This window comes from Scatophagus argus, chromosome 8 (genome assembly GCF_020382885.2).
Source record: "Scatophagus argus isolate fScaArg1 chromosome 8, fScaArg1.pri, whole genome shotgun sequence".
NCBI lineage: Eukaryota > Metazoa > Chordata > Actinopteri > Scatophagidae > Scatophagus > Scatophagus argus.
The window spans coordinates 128,665-155,000 of NC_058500.1; the positions used below are offsets into that span (position 1 = coordinate 128,665).

Genomic DNA, 26,336 nt, shown 5'->3' on the forward strand with positions numbered 1-26,336 from the left:
ACCTGCCTGTGTGTCTGTCCATCTGCTTGTCTGCCTATTTGCCCGTCTGTACCATCTCTTCAATATAAAATGTTTCAATTTCATACTTCAGACTTTGAGGGATGAGCCATACCCGTTCAGTCTTCAGTATTTCTTTGTGTGTGTGTGTGTGTGTGTGTGCAGCAGCTGGTGTGTTAACACAGAGTAGAGAAGTTGAGGTCAAAGGACAAATGTTCATTGTTGGAGCTCAGTTTTCATCATTCAGAAAAGCTTCCTGCTGATCTGAAACATTCAATATATGAGCATTTTAAACATGCTACATCCATGTGGCTTCTCCACCTGCAGAAGCACCTACATTTTACATGTAAAGTCATTCTGTACCAGAACCACCCTGGAGGTGTCACATGGCCCACTGAGCGTGGTCGCTCTGCATTGAAACATTCATTTGAAATCAATGCAGCAAAATCAGAGTTTTTTTTTTTTAATACTTGTGGACAATCTTCTACACCTAGATGCCCCCGCTCCACCTGTGCCTGGATTATGAACTTTCTCACAAACCACCCTCAACATGTGAGGATCGGTCCCCGCTGCTCCTTCATCATCACGCTCAGCACTGGATCCCCACAGGGCTGAGTGCTAAGCCCACTCCTCTATTCCCTGTACACCCAAGACTGCACTCCCATCTATTCCTCCAACACCATCATCAAGTTTGCTGATGACACCACTGAGGTCGGCCTGATTACCGGAGGTGATGAGTCTGCGTACAGGGATGAGGTGAGGACGCTGTCCAAGTGGTGCATAGATAACAACCTGCCCCTTAACAGCAAGAAAACTGAAGAAATGGTGGTGGACTTCAGGACAAACAGGACTGACCCTACCCCACTTTTCATCAGCAGGGTTGAGGTGGAGCAGGTCTCTACTTTCAAATTCCTGGGGACTATCATCTCCCAAGATTGCTCTTGGACAGAAAACACCAAGGCAGTAGCGAAGAACTCTCAGCAGAGACTACACTTTTTAAGACTGCTTCACAACAATAACCTGAGGGGAAATCTGCTGGCGACACACGACCTGCTACACCATCGACAGTGTGGTGGCACACTGCATCACTGCGTGTTATGCTGGCTGCTCTGCTGCAGACTTCAGAGAATAATTAGCACTGCTGCAAAAATCATCGGATGTCCCCTGTCTTCTCTGGAGGACAATGCCAGCTCCGGATGTCTAAGCAGACCCAGGAACATTTAAAGGGACGTGAACTGTTTGCCATCTTGCCCTCTGAGTGGAGATATAGGAGCCTGAGAAGCACGACTAACAGACTTAAAAACAGCTTTCACTCCCAGGCCATCTGAACTGTAAAGGCTGCTAATTCATAATTATGTGGAATAAATTTTATTTTAAATGACACAGTATTTTATATTTTTAAATCGCATATTACACCCCCCCCCCCCCCCCATTACCCACAGTGCCATTTGGCCTCTGGCAGCTGACTGGTAGATGGTGGTGTAATATGCTAACTGTAGCCTGCAGCAGAGATAAGTGGCAGCTGCAGAGGTCTGGTCAGCTTACTTCTTTCTGAGTCCACTCAAGCAGGTTTGTTTGAACTTCACACTTCCAACGTCACCTGGCGAACCCTGGAGAAACTATAGCTGCTTCTGGCAGGAGGATCTCACCTGAACCCTGCTGCCTCCTCAGAGGTTCACAGTGTAAACCTCAGAAAACCTTCATTATTATTGACAGCAGTGGACGGTAAGTGGAAATCACTTTATCAGCAGCAGTTAAGCAAGTTAAGGTTAGTCAGCTAGCTGTACCTTGGCTGCACTTGATACAGCAGAGGGCAGTTTGAGATTTACTCCTGTCCACTTGTTAACCTGTCTTTCTGTCTCTTTTTCTCTTCTTAGCTTCAATCGTAAGATGAGCCCAGTTCTCTTGCATGCTTGCAGCTCCAGTGCTTGTGCCCATTCTGAGCCTCAAAAGCTCCTCTTCACAGCAGTCTAGAACTTCTGTGCTAGCGATGTAAACACCAATGTTCCCCCAGTGCTCCCAGCTCCCAGTCTGGGCTTAGTCAAGCTACCAGCTTCAATTAACTAACCCTGGTGATGTGCTCTCCACCTTTTCTTGTTCAGAGAGCTGACCAATTCTTACATACTGCACCTTTAAGGGCCCCTGCAGCCCATACAGTGCCTTAGAATAACTACTCAATGACTGTTGGAGAACTTTTATTAACTTTGAGGCTCTATGGATTCTTTTTACAGACATCTGCAACCTCTTGTTTCTTGATTACAGCTCATCATTCAGTACCATTGTGCCGATGAAGCTTTTCCAAAAGCTCAGTATCCTGGGACTAAACTCATCTATCTGTGGATTCTGAACCTTCTGACGGACAGACCCCAGGTGCTTAAGATGGGCAGCTTCTCCTGTTCCACACTGATGCTGTGCACAGGTGCTCCTCAGTTCTCTCCTCTACACCCTGATGTGTGATATGTGATGGCCAACTGTGTGGCCAAGCACAGTTCGAATGCAATCCTGAAATTTGCATGCATGCATGCATTGTTCTCATCTCAAACAATGACAAGACGGCTTACAGGGAGGAGGTTTGTGCACTGGAAACCTAGTGCCAGGACTAATAACCTCTCAAAGTCTGCAAGACCAAAATGATAGGTATTGGCTCCTGGAAGCATGAGAGTGGAGGTCACGCCTCCCCTTTACATCAGGGGTCAGAAAAAGGTCAAGTGCTTTTAGCTCCCATGTGTGCACATCAGCGAGAACCTCTGTTGGACCACTCACATGACTGCAGTTGTCAGAGCTGTAGTGATGAAAGATGAAAGTGACATATTTTGTCATTGGAGGGAACTCACTCCAATGAAATTCGTGCTCTGCATTTAACCCACCCAAGTGACGTGCACACACACAGCAAACCCGGGGCAGTGGGCGACCGCGTGCAGCGCCCGGGGAGCAGTGGGGGTTAGGTACCTTGCTCAAGGGTACCTCAGCCATGGACACCGGTACGGGGAATCGAACCAGCGATCCCCCGGTTACGGGTCCGACACCCTAACCGCTGATCCACGACTGCCCTCTGCACCTTCCCCAGGAGCACCACAGGTGAGCATTCTGACTGGTTCCATCACCACCTGGTGCAGCAGCTGTTCTGCTGCAGACCTCAAGTCTCTCGAGCGGGTGAGACACAAAGTGACTCACTGGTTGTCACCTTCCCTCTCTGCAAAGCATCTTTTTTTTTTTTTTTTTTTTTTTTTAGAACTTTTTTTACATATTTTGTCATTGGAGGGAACTCACTCCAACGAAATTTGTTCTCTGCATTTAACCCACCCAAGTGACGTGCACACACACACAGCAAACCCGGGGCAGTGGGCGACCGCGTGCAGCGCCCGGGGAGCAGTGGGGGTTAGGTACCTTGCTCAAGGGTACCTCAGCCATGGACACCGGTACGGGGAATTGAACCAGCGATCCACCGGTTACGGGTCCGACACCCTAACCGCTGATCCACGACTGCCCCTCTTCAACACACGACGTCTCAGAAACGCACAGAAGATCATCAAAGATCTCAAACACCCCGATCTCAGACTCTCTTCACTGCTGCCGTCTTCAAAAATTTAAACCAGTAGCTCCCATCATATCATCTCCCTCACCTACTTTGCACACTGATATGCACATCTGGTCTGCTGTTGCACATGTATATACTGTTTCAATAATGTTCATTTATAAAATGTTTCTCTTTCTATTTTACTTATGTATTTATTATTTTATTTATTTTATGTTTACTTTGTTTTGCTTGCCTGCCTTGTCACAAGTATTTCATTGCTCAGTCGACTCTGTGTTGACACAGAGTATAGGACAATAAACCTCTTTGAATCTCTTCAAGAACCCCTGGAACCTCCTCAGTGACCTCTCAGCATCTTAAGCAACTTGAGAACTTCATTAATGAGGGGGTCAAGAGCATCTCTGAAGACCACAAGACCACTTAAAATCTCCTCTAGGACCACTGGAATATCCCCAGAGAACTGTGGTGTCTTCTAAAGGACCAGTGGAGCCTCTTTTTGGACACCTGGAACATCTAAGACGTTGTCAAATATCTTCATGAACCACTGAGACCACCTCCGAGACCACTAGAACCTGCTCACAGACCCACCTCAAGGTACAGTTTCAGAGACCTTTGGTATCATCTGGTATCATCTGCCACCTGGTCCCAGGTGACCCCTTAAACTTCCCCAGAGACTGCTGGCATCTCCTGAACAACCATAAAGGAAACCTAAGACATCTTTGCGCCCTTTTGGGACTTCATCACACACACACACCTGGAACATCTTTATGGGCCACCAGAACCTCTTCCAAAACTTGAAACAAGGAGTCACACTATATTCGAACCAAACACTTGCTCTCTAATTGGCTTTCAGGTGTCAATAAATAGTTCAGACAACAACAGTTTAACCTCCAGAATTATAAACCCGCAGGTAACCATGGCAACAGAAGTGAAGCTGCAGGTGTGTCTGCAGTGAAATGTTGAGCAATTTGTACTTCACTTCTCTTCCTGTCACTTCCCTCCCCCTTCCGTTCTCCCTCCCTCCTCCCTTTTCTCTCTCTGTATGTAAATGAAGGACAGGCTGCTTTCAGCACATCAAGCTGATGATTACAGGCTGCCTCGCCTCAGGCACACACACACACACACACACCTCTACCCCCTCTGTGGTTTGCTGCTGAGTCTTCACACTCTCTCTTCAAAGAGATGACAGAATCCAGCACATACAACTGCTTGTGTGTCTGTGTGTGCGCAGTTACGTTTCTTCTTTTTGTTCATTTCACAAAGTTTGTTCTACTTTCTGTTGAGGAGACTCTGAGCCAAGGTGACCCTCATCAGGTGTCCTCCTGCAGTGGATAATTTCAGGTGTGGTGTACACAGGTAGATGACACACACCTATCTGCCCACATTTATATTTTCCAGGTTGGTGAAGGCTTGACCGGCCAGCCCAGCTATGAAAGGCTGTTCAGAAGATGAAAGATCTGTGGGACCATAGATGCACATGCAGATGTGTGTTGGCTGGTTTGATCCCCTCCGTCTCCTTCTCTTTGAATGCAGCTGAAGACTGAAAAATGACTCATTTGTGTGGTTTGGTTTGTATGTTGACTTGTTTGTACCTGCTGTGTCCACCCTGTGTGGATACTTGATGTTACCTGACGTACCTGATGTACCTGACTGTATGATGCACTGAAGAGTCTGAGCAGCCTAACACTGCAAATACAAAATGCATCTGTTTATTCTACTGTTTACACTTACTGGTAAACGTGTTAACTGAATCATGTTTGTACTGATATGTTGAATCAGAGTCAGAATCATCTTTATTGCTATGTAAGTGAAGAGGTTTCACATTACTAGGAATTTGTCTTGGTGATTGGTGCATAAACAGAACGTAAGAACGAGTAACATATAATAGTAGAATAAAACAAAATAGAATAAGGTAAAACAAAACAAAATAAGTAAAATAAAAATGTTCTGGAGGTAGTACAACAGTGAGGTAGTATAGAGTGGAAGTATAGTGCAAGTAGGTGAGGTAAACAGTGCAAAGGGTCAGCAGGTGGATCATGAAATGAGCATAGGTCAGTGCCTGTACTGAAGTAGCTAAAGAGCAGAGCAGTATGTTAGTCAGTTGGTGTTCAACAGACCAAGAAGGGACCGGGACCCCCCCAGAAGGGAAGAAGCTGTTCTTGTGGTGTGAGGTTTTGGTTCGAATGGACCATAACCTTCAGCCTGAAGGGAGTTTCTCAAAGAGTCCATGTCCAGGGTGAGAAAGGTCAGCTGTGATCCGACCTGCACGCCTCAGAGTCCTGGATGTGTACAGGTCTCGGAGAGATGGAAGGCTGTAGCCCATCACCTTCTCAGCAGAGCACACAGCACGCTGCAGTCTGTGCTTGTCCCTGGCGGTGGCCCCAGCGTACCACACGGTGATGGAGGAGGTGAGGATGGACCAAATGATGGCCGTGTAGAACTGAACCATCCTCTTGACTGGCACATTGAGTTTCCTCAGCTGCCACAGGAAGGACATCCTCTGCTGGGCCCTTTTGATGAGGGAGCTGATGGTCGGCTCCCACTTGAGGTACCGGGTGATGGTGGTACCCAGGAAGCGGAAGGAGTCCACCGTGGAGATGGGGGTGTCTGTCAGGGTGAGGGGGAGCGATGGAGCTGGCACTTTCCGAAAGTCAATGATCATCTCCACGGCGTTCAGCTCCAGGTGGTTGTTGCCGCACCAGTACACCAGACGGTCCACCTCCCTCCTGTAGGCGGACTCATCCCCGTCCGAGATGAGACCGATGAGGGTGGTGTCGTCTGCAAACTTAATCAGCTTGACAGACTGGTGGCTGGAGGTGCAGCAGTTGGTGTAGATGGAGAAGAGCAGAGGGGAAAGTACACAGCTCTGGGGGGTACCGGTGCTGATGGTCCAGGTGTCCGAGACATTCTTTACCAGCCTCACATGCTGTTTCCTGTCTGTCAGGAAGTCAGTGATCCACCGGCAGATGGGGTCAGGCACGTTCAGCAGGGACAGCTTGTCCTGGAGGAGAGCTGGGTGGATCGTATTGAAGGCAGAGCTGAAGTCCACAAACAAGATCCTAACGTAGGTTCCCGGGGAATCCAGATGCCGCAGGATGAAGTGTAGAGTCAAGTTGACTGCATCATCTACAGACCTGTTGGCTCTGTAGGCAAACTGCAGGGGGTCCAGGAGGGGGGTTGTGATAGACTTGAGGTGCAACAGAACCAGGCGCTCAAATGACTTCATGACTACAGATGTCAGTGCCACAGGTCTGTAGTCATTAAGTCCAGTGATCCTTGGCTTCTTGGGGAATGGAACTAAGGTGCAGGATTTGACGCAGACTGGCACAGGGCATGACTCCAGAGAGGTGTTGAAAATGTCTGTGAACACTGGAGTCAGCTCGTCCGCACAGTGTCTCAGGGTGGAGGGGGACACACCGTCTGGTCCAGGAGCCTTGTGAGGGTTCAGTTTCCTGAACAGCTTGTTAACGTCCTCCTCCTGGATAAAGAGGGCTGTGGTGGAGGAGGAGGGGTCTGAGGTGGACACTGGTGGGATGTCTTCTGGGGTGTGTATGACCATGTTGATGGGGTATGTGGAGGAGTCAGGGCCGGCAGATAGTCCATCAAAGCGACAGTAGAACTCGTTCAGACTGTTGGCTAGACGCAGGTCGTCAGTGGAGTGGGGGGCCTTGGGCTTGTAGTTGGTGATTTGCCGAAGCCCTTTCCACACAGAGGCCCAGTGGTTAGCTGAGAACTGCTGTTGAAGTTTCTCAGAGTACAGTGATTTAGCACTTCTCGCCTCCTTGCCAAACCTGTATTTGTCCTTTGACATTTCCTCCCTCGGGAGCGATTTTCGTTCACTAAGTTTTATAGCCAGTTATTGTTTTTTGTACCTTTATTTTATTAATGTTTCATAGCCCTTTGTTCTCTTCTAGGGAGAGCGCACTTTCGGAGATTTCATAGCATTATTGTTTTCCACTCTGCCAAGAGGTGTTATCACAGACATCGTCAATAAAGTCTGTTTTATTGAAATCGTGTCTCTGCATCTGAGTCCTGCCCCAGCTTGACACTATTAATCTCAATTTGTTATTTATTTATTCATTTTATCTTAATATTGTTTTACTTTATTGAATTTTACTGTATTTTATCTAATTAATCATTGTTTGTCCTTTTTCGGTTTACAGTTTTTATTTTATTGTGAATCACTTTGTCACTGTGAGTTTTGAAAAGTGCTGTATAAATAAAGTTATTATTATTATTATTATTCTCCTCTAAAACACAGTACTACATCAGTACTACAACAGTATTACAGCAGTACTACCTGACAGAAACACTAAGCAGTACACACAGTACTTGAACCTGTCTCTGTTTGTTTGCTTCTTCTTTGTTTTTCTTTTCTACTTTTACTTCATCTTTTTTTCTGCTTCAGGATTATTTTGTCATCTGTTCTGCTTTATTATTATTCACACACACACACACACACACACACACACACACACTCCCCTGGTGAGCTCATGAATATTTTTCAGCGCTCAGAGAGACAAGGATGGTTTGATATCATCGACGGTGTGTGACAGCCATTACACACACACACACACACACACACACACACACACACACACACACACATGCTCACACAATTTAAACCCCAGAGGGATTATGAATGTTGTCAGTAAATAGAAAAGTCATTTCCAAAAGTAGTTTTGGAGAGGATGTGTGTGAGTCACCGAGCTGACTATACATACACCTTCATCATTACCATCATCATCATCATGATCACCATCATCATTGTCCCTACAGGAAGTCAATTTGTTTCCAAGGTCATGTGGCTCATTGCCACAGGAACAAAATGAGCTGTTTAAACACAAACACCCCATATGTCATTGGCCTGGTTACCATGGCCATGGAGGGGTAGAGTCTGAGGTTCAGGTATGAGGATGTTTTTACCATAGACGGCAGAACAGTACAAAGTCAGTGCTGTGTCAAAACCCGTAGTCTAACTACTGTCCAGCAGGGGGCGACTCCACTGGTTGCAAAAGGTTTCAGGTTGTATCTAAGCTTATGAGAAATCCAGCCAACTTCTCAGCTGACCTCAGTGAACAGTTTCCCAATGAGTTCATGGTCAAAGTCACTGGTTCCCAGCATGGGGTTCATGTTGTTAGTTATGGTCCCATTTAAAACAGACCACAAAGCAGCAGATGCACAGACTGCAGCGTGCTGTACGTTCTGCTGAGAAGGTGATCGGCTGCAGCCTTCCATCTCTCCGAGACCTGTACATCTCCAGGACTCTGAGGCATGCAGGTCGGATCACAGCCGACCCTTCTCACCCTGGACATGGACTCTTTGAGAAACTCCCCTCGGGCAGGTTTCGGTCCGAATGGAGGAACAACTTCAACAACAAGAACAACTTCTTCCTCTCTGCTGTTTGTCTGTTGAACACCAGCTGATTAAAATATCTGCACTTTAGCTACTTCAGTACAGGCACTGATCTATGCTCATTTCATGATCCACCTGCTGACCATTTGCACTGTTTTTGTTCTGATTCTGATGTTTTAGGGTGGGGACACCTGTCATTGGCCCCCACAGGGTCAGATCCAATCAGGATGTCCTCCCAGCTCCATCCTCTCATATGTGGCAACTTCTGGCTGCAAAACACCAAGATGTTACAGGCTGCAAGGTTAAAAACTTTAGTTCACAAGCCAGTGACATCACGGCGGCTCTGTCCACAATGACAACAGTCTGTGGTTTGAACCCTTTGACCTCAGATGTGATGTGAAATAAACATCCAGCTGTTCAGTCTCTCCGAATGTAAAGAAGACATCACTTCAGCTTCACCATGGACACACACACACACACACACACACACACACACAGAGAGAGTCTGCCTGTCTGTCTGCCTGTCTGTCTCTCCCGTTGTGTTCTGATCCACTCTGAGCTGAATGGAGTTAATTCCTCTTTTCTCCCCAGAGTTTTGAGCAGCAACATTCACAGACTCGTCAGTCGTGGTCGGTTTGTTTTATTGATGACGAAGCTGCTATTCTTGTATCTGTCTTTAATCTGGATTAGAACCTGTTTGTATTGACAGCAGTTGTAAACACACACAGAGTTGTGTGTTTTACACAGGGATCAGATCAAAATAAGAAGAATTAAAGATTTTCCTCAGTTTAATCCAGAACAGAAGATCAGAATAATAAGTGAATCAGAGCAGATTAACAGCAAAGGCTCAGTTCTCCCTGCAGGAGGGAAACAACAACTTCAGACTCTAAAAATATCTGAAACTCAGAGGACCTAAAGGAATCAGAATGTTAGGACTGAGGCAGCAGCAGCTTGAGTTGCTCTGTCTCCATGTTTTACAGCCAGCATCACTGACCAGCAACACTTTAACTACTTAACACACTAACGTCTGGTGAATCCTCAGTGAGGAGCTCACAGCTCAGTTCTGCCTTGTTGACCGTACAAACCAGAACATGTCAGACAGTCAGAAAACGCTCTGACGGCTCATTCTGAAGGAAATGACAAACCACATCCTTTGTAATTTGGTTTGGAGAACTTGTTGGCGTGTCCCAGTTGGTGTCAGACACTCGTCTGGCTCTGAGTGTTCAGATGTGTTTCTCTCAGTAATTGTTGCTTGAAACCTCTCAGTAAACCTGCATGTCCCGTTGGGCTCTTACAGACTCAGGCTACAGTATAAATACTGTGTACACTCAGTTAGGAGTCATGTGACTCAGCCAGCTGCTGACACCTGAAACTTCTGGATGCAGAATCTTTTTTACAGTCTGCATTTAACAGAATTTTTGTCATCCAAATGTGCATATTATATGGAGTGTCGATCAGCATATACCCAAAATACCCAATTTCTGATATGTGCAGCCTGTATAGCAGTATGTTGTACAGTGTTTTACTTTAAAACTGTTAAAACTCTTTTTAGATTTGAAACTGCTTTGCACACGTCTGCTTTTTGCACTCTATTCTGTTTTTGTGAGCTGTCATGACAAGAGAATTTTCCCACTGTGGGATCAATAAAGTTCATCTTATCTTATATTATGTTTGTTATTACCTGTCTGTCTGTTGCCCTGAATGAAACTGACATGAGTTGAATGGCTGCTCATACCTGCACAAAAGGGGTCACACAGTATGCACATGTATTTTGTTAAAACGGTAATGAATTACAGTACGTGTGTTTATGTGCATCCTGTTCTTACACATACACACAACATATGCATTTACCACATTGCATGTATTACATCTGTACACCGGTCTTCCTCAGCATCATAGTTTGTATAAATATGTTTTATTGTATTTTATGGATATGATATTTTACTGTTGTATTTTAACCCTGACACAATTGTTGACTGCATCAGCGTGATGGTACATAAACAGGTGGAAAGCTGAACAGAGGAAATGAAGTCATGTTCACAGCTTGCACAGTGTGCATTTGCAAACAGAGCTCAGAGCAGCACTCGTTCAGAGAACATAAGAGGAGACGCCTCTCAGTCCGAGCTGTTGTTGGTCAGATGTGTCTGCAGCTCAGAGCTTCATGCAGAAACAAGACGCAGCAGGAGATGAGTCGGATGTTGAGCTCAGCAGTGTTAATTCCTGATCGACTCTAACCTCTAATATCAAACCTCACTCTGATGTGTGCACAGTAAATGTTGTCTCTACTGTTTCTCTACTGTAGTCTGAGTGTTTGTCACCGTTTCTCCTGTATTTTCTGCCAGGAAAGCTCTGCAGCAGCAGCAGGCTCATCTGAACCAAACTGAATACTGATCACTGCAAATATGAAATATTAATAACTGCAAGACTTTGATACTCAAACACTACAGCACACACACACACACACAGTGATGGAATTAGCATCAGTATCATTAACACCCATCACCTCTCTGCCCCGCCCAGTACACACACACACCCGCTCCGAGCGTTACTGTGTGTATATGAATACATTACAGCCGCAGCCTCCTCTCCAATTAACAGAGTGTGTAAGTGATTTTGATCAGCAGGAGATCACATAATGGGGGTTTGCCTCCACCTCCACTCTCAGGTTCCACATGTTAGCACCCACACACACACACCAAGAGACTGTTAACACACATCACTGCATTAAACAATGTTCACTGTGTTAAACACACAGCACTGTATTAAGTAGTCAAAAAATCGGATGATTAAAATCTATTTGTGGCTAATAAATTATATTCAGTTATAATGGTATTGTGTGAGTTCAGTGCGACCATAAGTCAGTCCTTTAATTGATTGGTCACACTGCACATGTGACGGTCCTCTGGGTCTCTCAAAGTCCGCTACGGGGCAGGACTCAGCACAGGTCCTGAGTCAGTTCAGTCTGTCCACAATGCATTCAGGAACCGCCGTCGACATTAGTTCTCCCACATGATTTCTGTGGGCTCATACTTTTTTTCACACCAGCACTTTCAGACATACACTCACTAACACTGCACATTTCATACATTTTGCCACTTCAGTAAACAAATCTGAGTGTTTACAGCCATCCTTCCCTTTGTCATAGTCCAAAGAGCTGATACAACCGCAGGTATTGAACGGAGATACCTGAGAATAAAGTGTTTCCTCCAGTGGTTTACAGTGGAGGTGGCTCCTACATCAACGTGTAGGTGCTCTTTATTATGAGCACCTGCATGCTTATGAAATAAAACATTAATCATTAAACATCAGGAGAAACAATCAGTGGAGCAGCATCACACATTGAAACGCTGCACCTACAGCAATAAGATTCAGCATCAGCCAATCCTGCCAACCAGCAGCACACCAGACCATCCTGCTCTCTTTGCTGTGGGGACCAAGGAACAGGCCCTTGCTTAAGCCAAAATCTGAGCCCCAGGCTATTTACCCCCCTCTGGGACCTGGTGCCAGCTGGGGACCAGGTTTTTGTCCAGCTCTTTCCTGAGACCAAAATGAATAGAGGATAAAATACTGCAGTGTTAATATGAAACTTTGAATGGTTTATTTCTGATGTGCAGATCTGTTCTGAAGCCTCTCAGCTGCTCTGGGATCAGGTCTGGTACTGTCTCTAGAATCCAAACTAAAGCTGGAGATGCAGCAATCAGTTTTAATGATCCACAGATCAGCTCTGCTCATTTCTTTAAAGTCAGATCTGTTAATCTTTACTCTCCAACTTAATTTATTTTTAAATCCTATTTTTGTGTCTTTTCATATTGCCTTTCAAGTATTAATAAACTTAGATTTGTGACTGGGGGCAAAACCTTGTTGAGGACAAAATCTGAGCCTCACCTGAGACCAGATGACCCTGAAAGACCCACCTGGAGCTGCATCATCAAATCATCAATTCAGAACTCATAACAACTGCTGCTGCTGCTGCTGCTGCTACACTGAGACCCTCCATTAAATCACGTTTGGTTCTGATTCAGTTGTCATGACAACAAACACAAAGACGAGTCAAAGGCAACAACTGGACTGAGAGACTGAACCGTTCAAAGAAGAGTCGAACAGGAACTTGACCTCTGGACGTCGCTGCTGACAGAAGGTAATCTGGTGTGGAGCTGGATCAGTGATTTCAAACATGAGGACCCACAGAAGAAGAAAAAGAAGAAGAGATGATTTTTAATTTTCCTACATCTGGGTGGAGACGGTGTGTGTCAAAGACGAAGAGGAGGAGGTGCAGTTCTATTAAAACAAATACAGTTTCCTGTCTCTCCTCTCTCTGTTTCTTTCAGCAGTTTAACAGGCGTGAATGTTTTTGTGAGAGCAGAATTTTTACAAGATTAAAACAAGGCTTTGAAGAGGAAGAGGAGGAGGAGGAGGAGAGGGAGGGGGAGGAGAGGGAGGAGGAGGGGGCAATAAACGACAGAAATACTGTAATAACAGAGAGACGGGGGGGGGGGGTTTAATCACCAGAGCCGATGAGAGGAGAAACGAAGAGAACAAGAGGGAGGAGATCCTTTTATTCAACTACAACAATCTGCTTCATTCACTAGAGATAAAACCAAAAATAAATCCTTCATGCAGACCTCCATCACCTCCAGCTGAACACAAACCTCCTCCTAAAGATGTGCTCATACTACTACTCACACCTACAAAGTAGTACAGTTCAGAAATACTCTGATATCAGCACAAACAAAGGCAAAAGTACAAAAGTGCCAGCATCTTAACATAAATTGATGCATGATGTTCCATTTCAGAATAACAATATTATTGTGTTAGAATTATTAATGCATTAATTAGTTAATATTGCAGTTGGTAAAGTGAAGTTCATGTTAATGACTAACTGCTGCATATGATCAACCTATAATACGCCCAGATTCTCCTCTGAACTGCAGTGCAATACTGCAAGTATGAAATAATATGAAATCAAAATATTCAAGTAATTGCATATAAGTACAGTACTTGAGTACAGGTTCTGCTCCAGTTTCCTTCACTGTCCCAGCAGCTTAACATCACCTTGATGTCCACTGTTGTATGGAAACATGTTGAAGTGTGGAGGGGACGCAGCACAGAGAAGACATCAGCTTAGTGTCGCCATATTCAGGGTCTGAAGTCCACTTCATGGCTGGACAACAGACTGGAGGCGGATTTCATGTACCCCCCCCCAAATTCACCCGATGACCTTTTTCAGCTGCTAAAACAACAAGCTGAGACAAGAAGCTTCATCAAATCAACTTCACCAAAACACCACATTCCATCAGAAGTCACTTTTTTTTAGGGGCCACACAGGGCCGACCCCTAACCGCTGAAGCCTCCTAGCATCAGGACAGGATGGTTGCTGGTTCATGTTTCAGACTAAATTATGTGTTTCATCTAATTACAGTTTTAGAATTATAGACTGATAGTTTGTTGATGACTAATCTTGAGAAAGAGTCTTAGGAAGTTGAAATGGTTTGGTTGAGTTCACGAAAAGCTGATGAATGAAGCACCAGAACTGAACAGATTTCTCAGTTCTCAGCCTGTGTGCTAATGGCCCAGTGCTGGTCACAGATCTTCTTGCTGATTCTCCAGTTGGATCAGACAAAAGAGCTCAACAACAAGACCAAACTGAGGAGAAATCGCTGGACTAGGACTGGCTCACATCTGGAGATTAAGAGGGTCTCTGTTGGTGCCAGAACATTTTTTTTAATTAAAAAAAATGGCTGAATGTCCTGTATACCCAAACCCTCAGTGGTTCCAGTAAAGCTGATCAGATCTGACTGGTTATACTGGGCAGTTTCTGCACGTCTGCACTCAAATCTGAACTGAATTTCCAGAAAATCATCAAAAGAAAACATGACTGAAAGTTTGTTGCCATCATGTCCTGTTTTGTGAACATGACTGATAAACAGCTGATGTTAAATTCTTATTAGACCACTGCAGAAAGAGCTCAGGTCATCCGTCATACAAAGGAAAAGACCTGACGGAATTTAGATGTTTGTGACAGTTTGGTGTACTGATGTGTGGGAGGCTGCAGTCCTTTTGGATGCAGCAGTAAGCAGGTGGAGAACAAAGAGGTGGTGTTACCCCTCAAGACGACACATTTCTGTTTCTGTACAAACTTTTTCAGCCATCAGCATTTCTGTTTCCTGCTGAACAGATCTGATCTGACTGGTTCTGATGATTCGACACCCGTCTGAACATATCCCATCAGATCTGGAAGGGAGGAGTTGGGTGCTTGTGAAGGATCCATACAACAACCACAACGTCCTCAGTTTGATTCCTGCCACACGCTGCTGTAACCCGTTTCCTGTCTGCACCTCCACCGCAAATTGAGACAGAAAAACCTTAGAAAGACCTTCAAAGGTTCTGTTGTCTGGGGGAAGGGCAAGTTACTGAAGTACAACTGAGGGTCAGGGTTAGTAACCCTTATACTTCCACTCCACAAAAAGATTTTTAAAAGCTCATAAATGATCTCCCACCAGTGAAATAACAGAACTAAACTCTAATACAAACTACTTCTCTTTACTGAGTGCATTAGTACATCACATTTATTCAGCAATAAATAACAATAAATGGTTCTCCATCTGAACAGGTGGGTTTTCACAGGTGTTGACCTGATGTCAATGAAAAACTCATCAGACCTCAGCCGTATTTTTACTTTTTGATATTTTCACCACTAAATCCTTTTGTACTTCAGTCAAACAGTGAATGAAGATCACTGACTTCAGTAAAAGAGGCTAATGCTTCATCCACTGAACATTTTTTATAAAAACACATCACTGCCATTTTCAAAGGTAAATCCTTCGCGGACAATCAGACAAACTGAGTTAGAGCTGACATTACAGCAGATGAACGATTCTTCCATGCATGTGATCTGGGTCCTAGCTGTACTTTATTATCAGGACAGACATTTCCGGTTGGTAGTGTTCAGTGTCTATCTTCACATGTCTGGTATTGTTAAAGATGCTGGTTTTACAGCCATCTGTTAGCTGCAGGATCAATAAAACCTGATGGTCTTAAACACAGCAGACAGATTTCACAATTCAGAGTGAAGACCAGCAGCCATAACAGCAGCAAGACGTTTCGGTGCTGCAGGAAACTGAAGCGTCTTTCTCCGCTGTGAGGGAACTTGATCAGAGAGAGAGAGAGAAACAGTCAGAGTCTATGTCTCTCTACCACTGATCTGATTGCCGCACTGCTAATTAAATCACAGCACAATTAACGAGAGTCAGCTGTCAATCAAAGTCCCATCACTGAGAGAGAGAGAGAGAGAGAGAGAGAGAGAGAGAGAGAGAGAGAGAGAGACTTACTTCATTCAGGAAACAGTCCGTGTTTCTTTCATTCCTCCAAAAAAAACAGACGACAACAACTAAAAGAACCTGCACACTGGACGAGAGAGAGAAAGGGATGAAGCAGCAACCGTCAAACAGATGGAGAGAGAGAGAGAGAGAGAGGGAGGAGGGTATGACAGGAGAGAGAGGGAGGGTGAGCAAGCAGCCGGCTAGATGGCTGTAATCCTATTATTGTGAACGACACATTGTTCTGAGAGAGAGAGGGCGAGAGACATTCACACACACAGAGCAGTGGGGATATGGGGGCGGGGCTTAGCCACACATAGAGAAGTGGGCGGGGTCAGACTCATTAATATTTAATCATTGGTTTGAGGCGTGAAGTTAGAGAGAGGGTGGTAGTGCAAGGTAGTAAATCAGTGTTGGGCTTTAATGGCTTTCATCTGAAGGAAACCACGCCCCTCTCCACTGACAACAACACTGACTTCATGTCTCTCTCTCTCTGTCTGTCTCTCTGTCTCACTCTGTCTGTCTCTGTTTCTCTCTCTCTCTCTCTGTCTGTCTCTCTGTCTCTCTCTCTCTCTCTCTGTCTCTCTCTCTCTCTCTGTCTGTCTCTCTGTCTCACTCTGTCTGTCTCTGTCTCTCTCTCTCTGTCTGTCTGTCTCTCTCTCTGTCTGTCTCTCTGTCTCTGTCTCTCTCTCTCTGCCTGTCTCTCTGTCTCTCTCTCTCTCTCTCTGTCTCTCTCTCTCTCTCTCTGTCTGTCTCTCTCTCTCTCTCTGTCTGTCTGTCTCTCTGTCTCTCTCTCTCTCTCTGTCTGTCTCTCTCTCTCTCTCTGTCTGTCTCTCTGTCTCACTCTGTCTGTCTCTGTCTCTCTCTCTCTGTCTGTCTGTCTCTCTGTCTCTGTCTGTCTCTCTCTCTGTCTCTCTCTGTCCGTCCACATTGAGTTGGGTTCTGCTGTGAGGTTTCTGCCTTCTAAAAGGCAGTTTTTCTTCTCCACTGTCACTAAGTGCCTGCTCATGGGGGTTTTGTTGGGTCTCCTTAAAAATCAAATGAAAGAGTTTGGTCTCGACCTGCTATAACTGGAAAGTGTCATGAGACAACTGTGGTTGTGATTTTGCGCTGTATAAACAAATTGCATTGAAATATATTGATTTGAATTGAATGTACCGTAGAGGAGAAACAGAGGCAGTGATCTATGACCGTTATCTAAGATTCAAATACATTGACTAGGAGAGCAGACTTCAGAATTGGCGTGGCAGCGCACTGATAACACTGTGCGTATTCATCAAATACTTGATCAAAAGACATCTCCAAATCTCCACATTGCCTCCAGACTATTCTTCTCTCATCTGAGTTCAAGGTTTTCCTCCACAATAAGCACAGGTATTGAATGCTGAGCTCTAATCAGCAAACAAATTTGTTTTTTCACTCGCTGCTCGAAGAACTTCATGATGGTGGAGGTTAGTGACCTGGAGCAATAGTCATTCAGGCAGGTGATGGCAGAGTTCTTCAGAACAGAGATAATTGTGGTTTCTTTGAAGCATGTGGTGACGGTGCCCTGCTTCAGGAAGAGGTTGAAGATAGAGGTGAGGACCTCTGCCAGCTGGTCAGTGCATACTCTGAGGACCCAACCTGAAACGCCATCTGGCCCAGGTGACTTCCATGGGTTCACTCCTCACGTCAGATATTGTCAGAGTGCATCTGTCTTAGTCGTTATCCAGCCTCACAGCAGGGATCATTGGTTTTCAGCGCTACATGTTACCTACAGAGACCCTGCATTGAGGTACAGTCAGCTCACCTCACCTGCAGCAGATTCAAGCTCAACACAACCACCAGGTTCCTCGGTGTTCCTCAAAGATCCTGTGTGTCCCACAGCTGTGGATGGTTAAATTAGCTCACTGAGGGCCCCACTGCATGATGGGAAGCAACTGTTAAATATTCTGACTTGTACATGCAGCTTGTGCAGGTGCCAAAGGTTTTTTGCTGTGATTCTTCCTTATTGAGTTGTTGTTCTACTTGTCCTTCACCCTTCCTGCTTGCGCTGCTGCTCTCCACAGTGAGTGGACATAAAAACAACATAAAAACATTTTCTTATAAAATTAAACACATCAGGGTCAGAGTGAGACTCTGTCTGCACACGAACGTCTCTGCTCAGGTGAGTCAACTTTCTGTTTGTTTTCTGCTGTCCAATTGGTTCACAGCTGATGGGTCACAGCAGGTGCCTTCGGGTCGTCATGGTTACCACAGACAGTGCAATGTGATGAGAAAAGTGTATGTGTTATCAGCAGCATCTTATGTGTTACACAACATACTGCTGGTAAAAAGTGTGTGTGACCTCATGAGACTGCGTGTGTGTATGAGACAATACATTCATGTATTCATTCATGTGTATGTGTGTGTGTGTTAGAGCTCAGCTGGACGTGTTTGTCCACGTCTCATCAGGACCCTCATGCAATATTAATCACACAGGCTCACACACTCTCACGCACCACTGCACACACACACATCAATCAAACACACAAAGAGAAAACACACACCCAGCCGGAGGTCTGAAAGTGTGTGTGTGTCTACGATGTGGTTTTAAATGTCTGCATTAATGTCTCTCCGTGCAAACACTCGTTAACTGTCGCACCATAAACACATCTGACCAATCACAGCCCACTTTTTTCATGAGATGATCCAATTTAGGCCTGATTAGGATCAGGATCAGGATCAGTTAGTTTTGGTACAGTTCAGATAGAAGACAAAAGAGTAAAACTGCTGTCAGTACTTTAAAATATTTTATAATATATTTTATATATATATATATATATATATATATATTATAATAATCAGAGCTTCAGTATCAGTACGACACGTGTCACAGTAAAAGGAGGACATCAGGTTAGATCTGGACTTCAGGATCAAACACTGAAGACAACACATGTCCATAACATGTTTGAATCTCTTTTTGTGTCTCCTGTCGGCCTGTCAAACGAAGGGAAACACAACAAGAAGAGGAAGTAGCTTTCATCCAGCTTCAAGCTCAGGTTGGATCTTCAAATGTGTTTTAATGTTGAAATTCTCTCTGTCCCTGAAGCAGCCAATCACGTGCCTCGATGATGTCATGTAAGTGGAAACACAATGGAAGACAGTGAAGTCAGCATTGGTCTTTGGAGGTAACTGTACCATGGGAACATTCTGGTGCCATCATTGATTATTAGGAGGTTTCCAGCCTGCCAGGTGACTGCAGGTTGCGGGTTCTGTTCCTGGGCCCAGTACATGGACACAAATACGCGTGAGTCAGAGAGATGGAAACACGGATGTGATTTAACAGCCAGCCAAGCACTGAGAAAAGAATACAAATAGACCTAAAAATCTCTGGATCAGTGACTGTACAGCCAGACTTTACCCAGATAGAGCTGAACTGAATCTGCTGCAGCTCGTTTTAAACTAATGGAGGTTTGAGTTTGGTACACTTTAATGATCAACAGTAATGAGGGGCAGAGAAACACCACTGGCTGACAGGAACTCGTTGGTACGGAGTCAAGATGGGTCAGGGGATTGCGAGGGATTTCTACTTTCTATAAGTCTGTCCTGAGGAAGGTTCCTCCTCCATGAATGGCGGACAGGCGGACTCGGTGTCATAACGAGCTCTCAGATGAATTATTAGGTTTCATCAGCGCCGTCCTGATCGCGGACAATCGGAATCTCTTCATTTATCACTCATTAATCACTTACTTAATCTTACTTAATCACAGACACAGGATAATGAATGGATTCACTGACTCAGTGTTTTTTATTAAAGGGTCTTTATCAGTTAACAACTCTTAAACTTCCGATCAAGATTAAAATGCATAGATTGATTTAATGCTATTTGATATGTTTTTATTCATTTCAAAAAAACCAACAGCAGCTTCTGGTCTGTTGGAGAAGCTGCACGTCATAAGATGATGATTATTAGAAGCAGAAGTATTATATTGCATTATATTGTTCTGTTTCTGTGTGTGTGTGTGTTGTTTATCAGGTGTGTGAGGCTTTCCAGCAGAAACAAAAGATGAAGGACAAGTGAAGAGGCTTTAAAGGGGGAGGAGGAGGACGAGGGGGAGGAGGGGTGAGGTTTAGAGAGCGTGAAAAGCAGCTTGTTCAGAGATGAACCAACCAGGCAGAGTAATGAATGCAGGGGGAGGGGAGGAGGTGAAAGGTGACACACAGTAATTGGGAGGAAATGTGTGTGATGGAAGGAGATGACGAATCCCAGTTCAACGCTGCAGATAAAATCTAGAATAAAATCCAACTTCCTGCATGTTGAGGCTTATTTTGGTTTGAGATGCTCACAGGAAATAAACACAAGACACAAATAAAACAAACTGAATCAAACGTAGAACGAAGATACGAGCAAAGCGTCTGGAAGCACAGAAGGAACATTTCAGGCTTATAAGGTCACTGTTTTCATCACCACTGAAGGTTTAGTTGTGAATTAAAGGACTAAAATCATCTGTCTGTTTTTCTCTCACACAGAAGCTCAGTTCGACTACTTAATTTGTTTCTGATTTTATTTATTCCATGATGGAATCGTGAAAGCTGACGCGGTCGTACCGTAAACCAGGTGTTTACACTGAGCCGCTACAGCAGCGAGTGGCCACACACACCCACCACTGTGACAAGGAAAACATCAATTCTCTCAACTTCTGTAAATTACAAAAAGTAAAACTCAAACAAAATATAATACAATACAATATTAAATGTCCAGTGAGTGGATTTAGAAACAGATAACATCACCCTCCACTGAGGGGTTTGGTTTGGCTGCTCTGGACTACTGTGAAAACATGGCGGACTCCGCCAGCTGACTACACACTAATGAAAGCATCTTGATGAATATGGTATTACATAAACCCTATGAACTAGACCTTCAAGCTCCTAATGGGCTGAACGGACTCATTATGAGTCTGTTATTGAGAGACAGGAGAGAAAACAATGACTGCTCTGTTGAAACACACACACACACACACACACACTGGGTCAACGAGGCTGAATCCTGAATCAGCCAATCAGATCACTGTATCCTCCACCAAACACGGAGCAACTTCAGCCTGCAACTCTGATCAGTAACAAAGATGACGCTCTACAGCAACTCTGCTCAGGACTGACGACATCATCAACCTTCCCTGAGGTCACTTGTTGCTGAGGTAACCAGATGGACACACTGACTCAGCAGACAGAGAGATTAGAGTCATACCAACCTGTTGAGGCAACCTGCTGTGTCTGTGAAGTGAGGAGAACGAGGAGGAACCTTCTTCATCAGGAGAACGTTTCCTGTAGGAACATAAAGACAGACACACATTGGACAGTCTGTCAGAGAAGGACACTAAAGACACTTTAAGTGTGTCAGAACAGAAATCTCCCATCTTTCATCTGACAGTTATTGATTAGATTTACTGAAGACAAATTGACGAAGTTTGAAGGAGACGAGATTTGATTCTTTACTGTCAATTTGTTATTGATCAGCTCTTTAACAACTCTTTTAACGTTAACAATTTCTGCTCTGTTTCCAGACAGACAGTTTGATGTTTGAGACATTCGAGGACAACCAGAGACAAAGAGCTCATGTCTGTGTGTTGTCACACATCAGTTGTGCTTGAAGCTCTGCTCTGAGACCTCAGGTAACTAACCTCCGTCCTAACTGCCACAAAGACACAAAGAGACACAGAGACAAAGAGACAAAGTAGAACAGTTTCATCACCACTCAGGATCCGTCTTCATATTTAAGTCTGATTTTATTGTCTGAATGAAGATGACTTTGCTCACTTGTTTCTCTGTTGTTCCCTGGAGTGTTTTGACCTCCGCTTGTCGGTTTCTCTCCAGTCGTAAATAAATTCATGAAGAAGCCGATCTGTTTTAGCTTCTGAAACTCTAAAAACACTGGCAGTAAATCCAGAGGTCTGCCTTTGTCTTCTGTCTCTGTCCTCACTTTCAGGTTTTGGGCAGATTGTTCCTTTATTGTCTCCACATCAGCCATCTGCCTTCAAGGCCAATTGTGAGGTCAAGCAATGAATCACTTCCTGTTTGTCTGCTGGAGCACATAATGAGTTAATGAGCAGCGTGGAGCATATAGCTAATCAATCACGGCAGGTATTGATTAATGATCTATAGAACCAGCAGCTCACACTCATCCGTCCTCGCCAAAGCTTCCTCCTTTTATTCCAGACTCACATTCAGAACCTCACTGTAAAAACAACCGTTTTAACTGTGACACACACACACACACACACACGCATGCATACACACACAAACACACACAGCCAGCTGAGGCTGCAGTCGTCCTTGAAGACAAATTGCAGTAACCTCCTCTGTCAGAGTCCTTTATTCCCTCTATAATAAGTATAAAAAGTGATATAGGAGGCAAAAACATCTCAGAACAGACCAACAGAGGTGCAATAAGAACAAATTCAAACTTGAAGTGCTGCTGAAGAATCATGAAAAATGGAGTGAAGTGAAAAACTCCTGAGTCCTGAGCAGTCCTGCAGAGAGCGCGTTTATAAGAGTGAGCTTTTAGGCGGGATTAAAAGGTGAAACTAATCATCAGGTCCAGTTCTGTTCCAGAGCCCGGACTGATGAACAACTGAGACTGTCTGAGTTCTGACCATTTCTGATGTTCTGATGTGGAGCTGGAGGCTGAACAGACTTGCTGATACTGCAGTAATTTGGTTTCATCTTTCTGAAGAAGCTGGACATGTGGGTCAGAATGTGGTCTGAAACAGGTCAGGTAGAGCTGTGCAGACCAGATGAGATGAAAGCACTAAGAACCTCCTTTGGATCAGCTCTGATGTGGTCTCAACATTTGCTCTGCTGTCTGCTGGTCAGCAGCTCGTCCACTCCAGCCTCCAGCCTAAAACTTCAGTACACTGACACTGTGTGTGTGTGTGTGTGTTGCAGGAAGTGGTCATGCAGTGAGGTCAAGAGATCTCAGACACACACAGACTCCATTCATTTATCAGTATGAATATCAGCTCTGTTCACACGCCTGAGCGGCGGCCCGTGGACCCAGCAGGTCATGTGACTCGCCACCTCACTGTGACAGCATAAATCCAGACACCCGCCGTGAGCCACGGTGATCCTCATCAGTCGGTCCCACACAACAAACACACGTCATGTTGACACTGAAGTCCATCTTTGTGTCATAAACCTGCGACTCAAACACGTGTTCACTGAACATCCTCTGTCTCATTTCACTGTCACTGTCATCGTGATGTCATTGTGACATCATCAGAATCAATGTTATTGATCGCTGGGGGAAGCTGTGTTTGTTACAGTTGCACCAACCAAGATTAGAAATCAACAGGCTGACAAATTAAAATAAAAATAGAAGTGAAAAAATGTCTAGAATATAAAAATAAGCATAAAATAAATTTTAAAAGTATGTGGTAAAGCTGTATCTGTTATGGTTTGGCGTAGTGTGTTTTCTGTTGTGCTTTTCTTCTTGTGCTCTCTCTGTTTCCCTTTCTATTTTTGTTCCTTTCTGCAGAGCCTGTGGGTGACAGGGGGTGTGGCTGGGGGTGTGGCAGGGGGTGTGGCTGACTCCTCCTCCTGTTGGCTGCTGAGGCACACCTGAGTTCTATCAGTCTATTCTCTCCACTTTATAAGCCTGGCCTCCACTCCTGCTTGCTGCCACATTATTGTACAAATTGACGAAGTTTGAAGGAGACGAGATTTGATTCTTTACTGTCAATTTGTTATTGATCAGCTCTTTAACAACTCTTTTAACGTTAACAATTTCTGCTCTGTTTCCAGACAGACAGTTTGATGTTTGAGACATTCGAGGACAACCAGAGACAAAGAGCTCATGTCTGTGTGTTGTCACACATCAGTTGTGCTTGAAGCTCTGCTCTGAGACCTCAGGTAACTAACCTCCGTCCTAACTGCCACAAAGACACAAAGAGACACAGAGACAAAGAGACAAAGTAGAACAGTTTCATCACCACTCAGGATCCGTCTTCATATTTAAGTCTGATTTTATTGTCTGAATGAAGATGACTTTGCTCACTTGTTTCTCTGTTGTTCCCTGGAGTGTTTTGACCTCCGCTTGTCGGTTTCTCTCCAGTCGTAAATAAATTCATGAAGAAGCCGATCTGTTTTAGCTGCTGTCTCATTTCACTGTCACTGTCATCGTGATGTCATTGTGACATCATCAGAATCAATGTTATTGATCGCTGGGGGAAGCTGTGTTTGTTACAGTTGCACCAACCAAGATTAGAAATCAACAGGCTGACAAATTAAAATAAAAATAGAAGTGAAAAAATGTCTAGAATATAAAAATAAGCATAAAATAAATTTTAAAAGTATGTGGTAAAGCTGTATCTGTTATGGTTTGGCGTAGTGTGTTTTCTGTTGTGCTTTTCTTCTTGTGCTCTCTCTGTTTCCCTTTCTATTTTTGTTCCTTTCTGCAGAGCCTGTGGGTGACAGGGGGTGTGGCTGGGGGTGTGGCAGGGGGTGTGGCTGACTCCTCCTCCTGTTGGCTGCTGAGGCACACCTGAGTTCTATCAGTCTATTCTCTCCACTTTATAAGCCTGGCCTCCACTCCTGCTTGCTGCCACATTATTGTACGCTCTACCTCTGCATGCTGTTCACCTGAGTTACCTGGATTCTCCTGCCAAAGATCTCTTTCTGTCAGCCAGCTCCCTGCCAGCCAGCTCCCTGCAGCAGACACAGTGAGACTGCAGTCTCTCAGTCTGATTTGTAAAGTCTGATGTCCACAGGCCGGAATGACTTCCTGTGCTGCTCTGTGGAGCATCATGGTGTCTCAGTCTGTCCACGATGTTCCACAGAGCAGCGCATTGTGATGTCATTGTGACATCACCCTTCCAGGAAACCATTTGAAAGAAGTCTGCAGGTGGAGACAGGAAATCTTGTGTTTTTGTCTTGTGTTTCTTGTGCAGCTCAGGTCAAGTGTGCTGTCGCAATCAGCATCAGCATCACTGCAGGAGACGAGCTCACGTCCATCTGTAGACGTTGTTCATCAACAAAACGTGTCTTGATGTGACGGCACAGAAAGAAAAGGTGTGTGGATGTGTGTGTGTGAGCATTTCTCAGAGTTGCGTCATCAGAAACTCATCAGCACATATTTGAATAAGTAAAAGTTGTGATGTGCTTTAACGAATCTCAGATCTGAGAATCTCAGATTCAGATTCATCAACACGTCAGCAACATGAACGTTCACTTCACGTGTTCTGCTTCAACTGGTCGACTTCATCCTAACACTCGTCTGCAGGTTTCATTCACTACCCTGACAGCAAACCAGGAGACAACAGACTGGCCTGACTGGTCTGACTGGTTCAGCAGGACCTTCAGCAGGTCGGACCGGTCCGACCGGTTCAGCAGGTCTGACTGGTCTGACTTGACAAACAGAAAGAGCCACTTCCTGTTCACAGGTTAATCAGAACACCTGAGCTGCTTGAACTGACTGTCAACCAGACGGCATTAAAACTGAAACCTCCAAACAGGCCACCACTCAGTTCAATCCCCATTAAACCAGACCCTGAAACACACACACGCACACAGAGTCAGCAGATTAGGCTGCCTGCCTTCATTCACTAATCTGTGGAGTTAATCTGATGGTTGTAACTCTGCAAACTGAGACATTATAAAGCTGTAATCTGCGTATATGGGACACACATGCACAGTAACACACACACACACACAGAAACACACACAGTAACACACACATAGTAACATACACACAGTAGCACACGCAGTAACATGCACATAGGCACAGTAACACACACACACACACACAAACACATGGTAACACACACACACACAGAGTAACACACACAGGTACACATGCACAGTAACACACACACACACACAGTAACGCATGCACAGTAACACACACACACAGTAACGCATGCACAGTAACACACACACACACACACACACACACAGTAACACACACACACACACACACACACAGTAACACACACACTCACACAGTAACTAGCTACAGACAGACTTTAAATATGAAGGAGTGTGTGTGTTTTCTTGAATTTTCCTCGTGCTCAGTAAAGTATCTATCTAACTATCTATGTGTGTGTGTGTGTGTGTGTGTGTGTGTGTACACTTGTTTGTGTGCGTGTGTGTTTCTAAGTTGGGGGTGTAACTGATGC

General features: G+C 44.7%; 1 protein-coding gene across 3 annotated transcripts in view; it reads right to left on the reverse strand.

Annotated features, from left to right (window-relative positions):
- Positions 1 to 26,336, reverse strand: part of plxnb3 (plexin B3) — a 61,417-nt gene that overhangs the window by 25,026 nt on the left and 10,055 nt on the right. For 2 of the 3 annotated variants that reach the window (XM_046397479.1, XM_046397478.1), the window contains exon 2: positions 21,417 to 21,489. The gene's annotated coding sequence lies outside the window, so the exon portion shown is untranslated. Of the gene's footprint in view, positions 1 to 16,215; positions 16,327 to 21,416; positions 21,490 to 26,336 lie in introns of those variants that run through there. The other variant, XM_046397480.1, reaches the window with a different exon arrangement.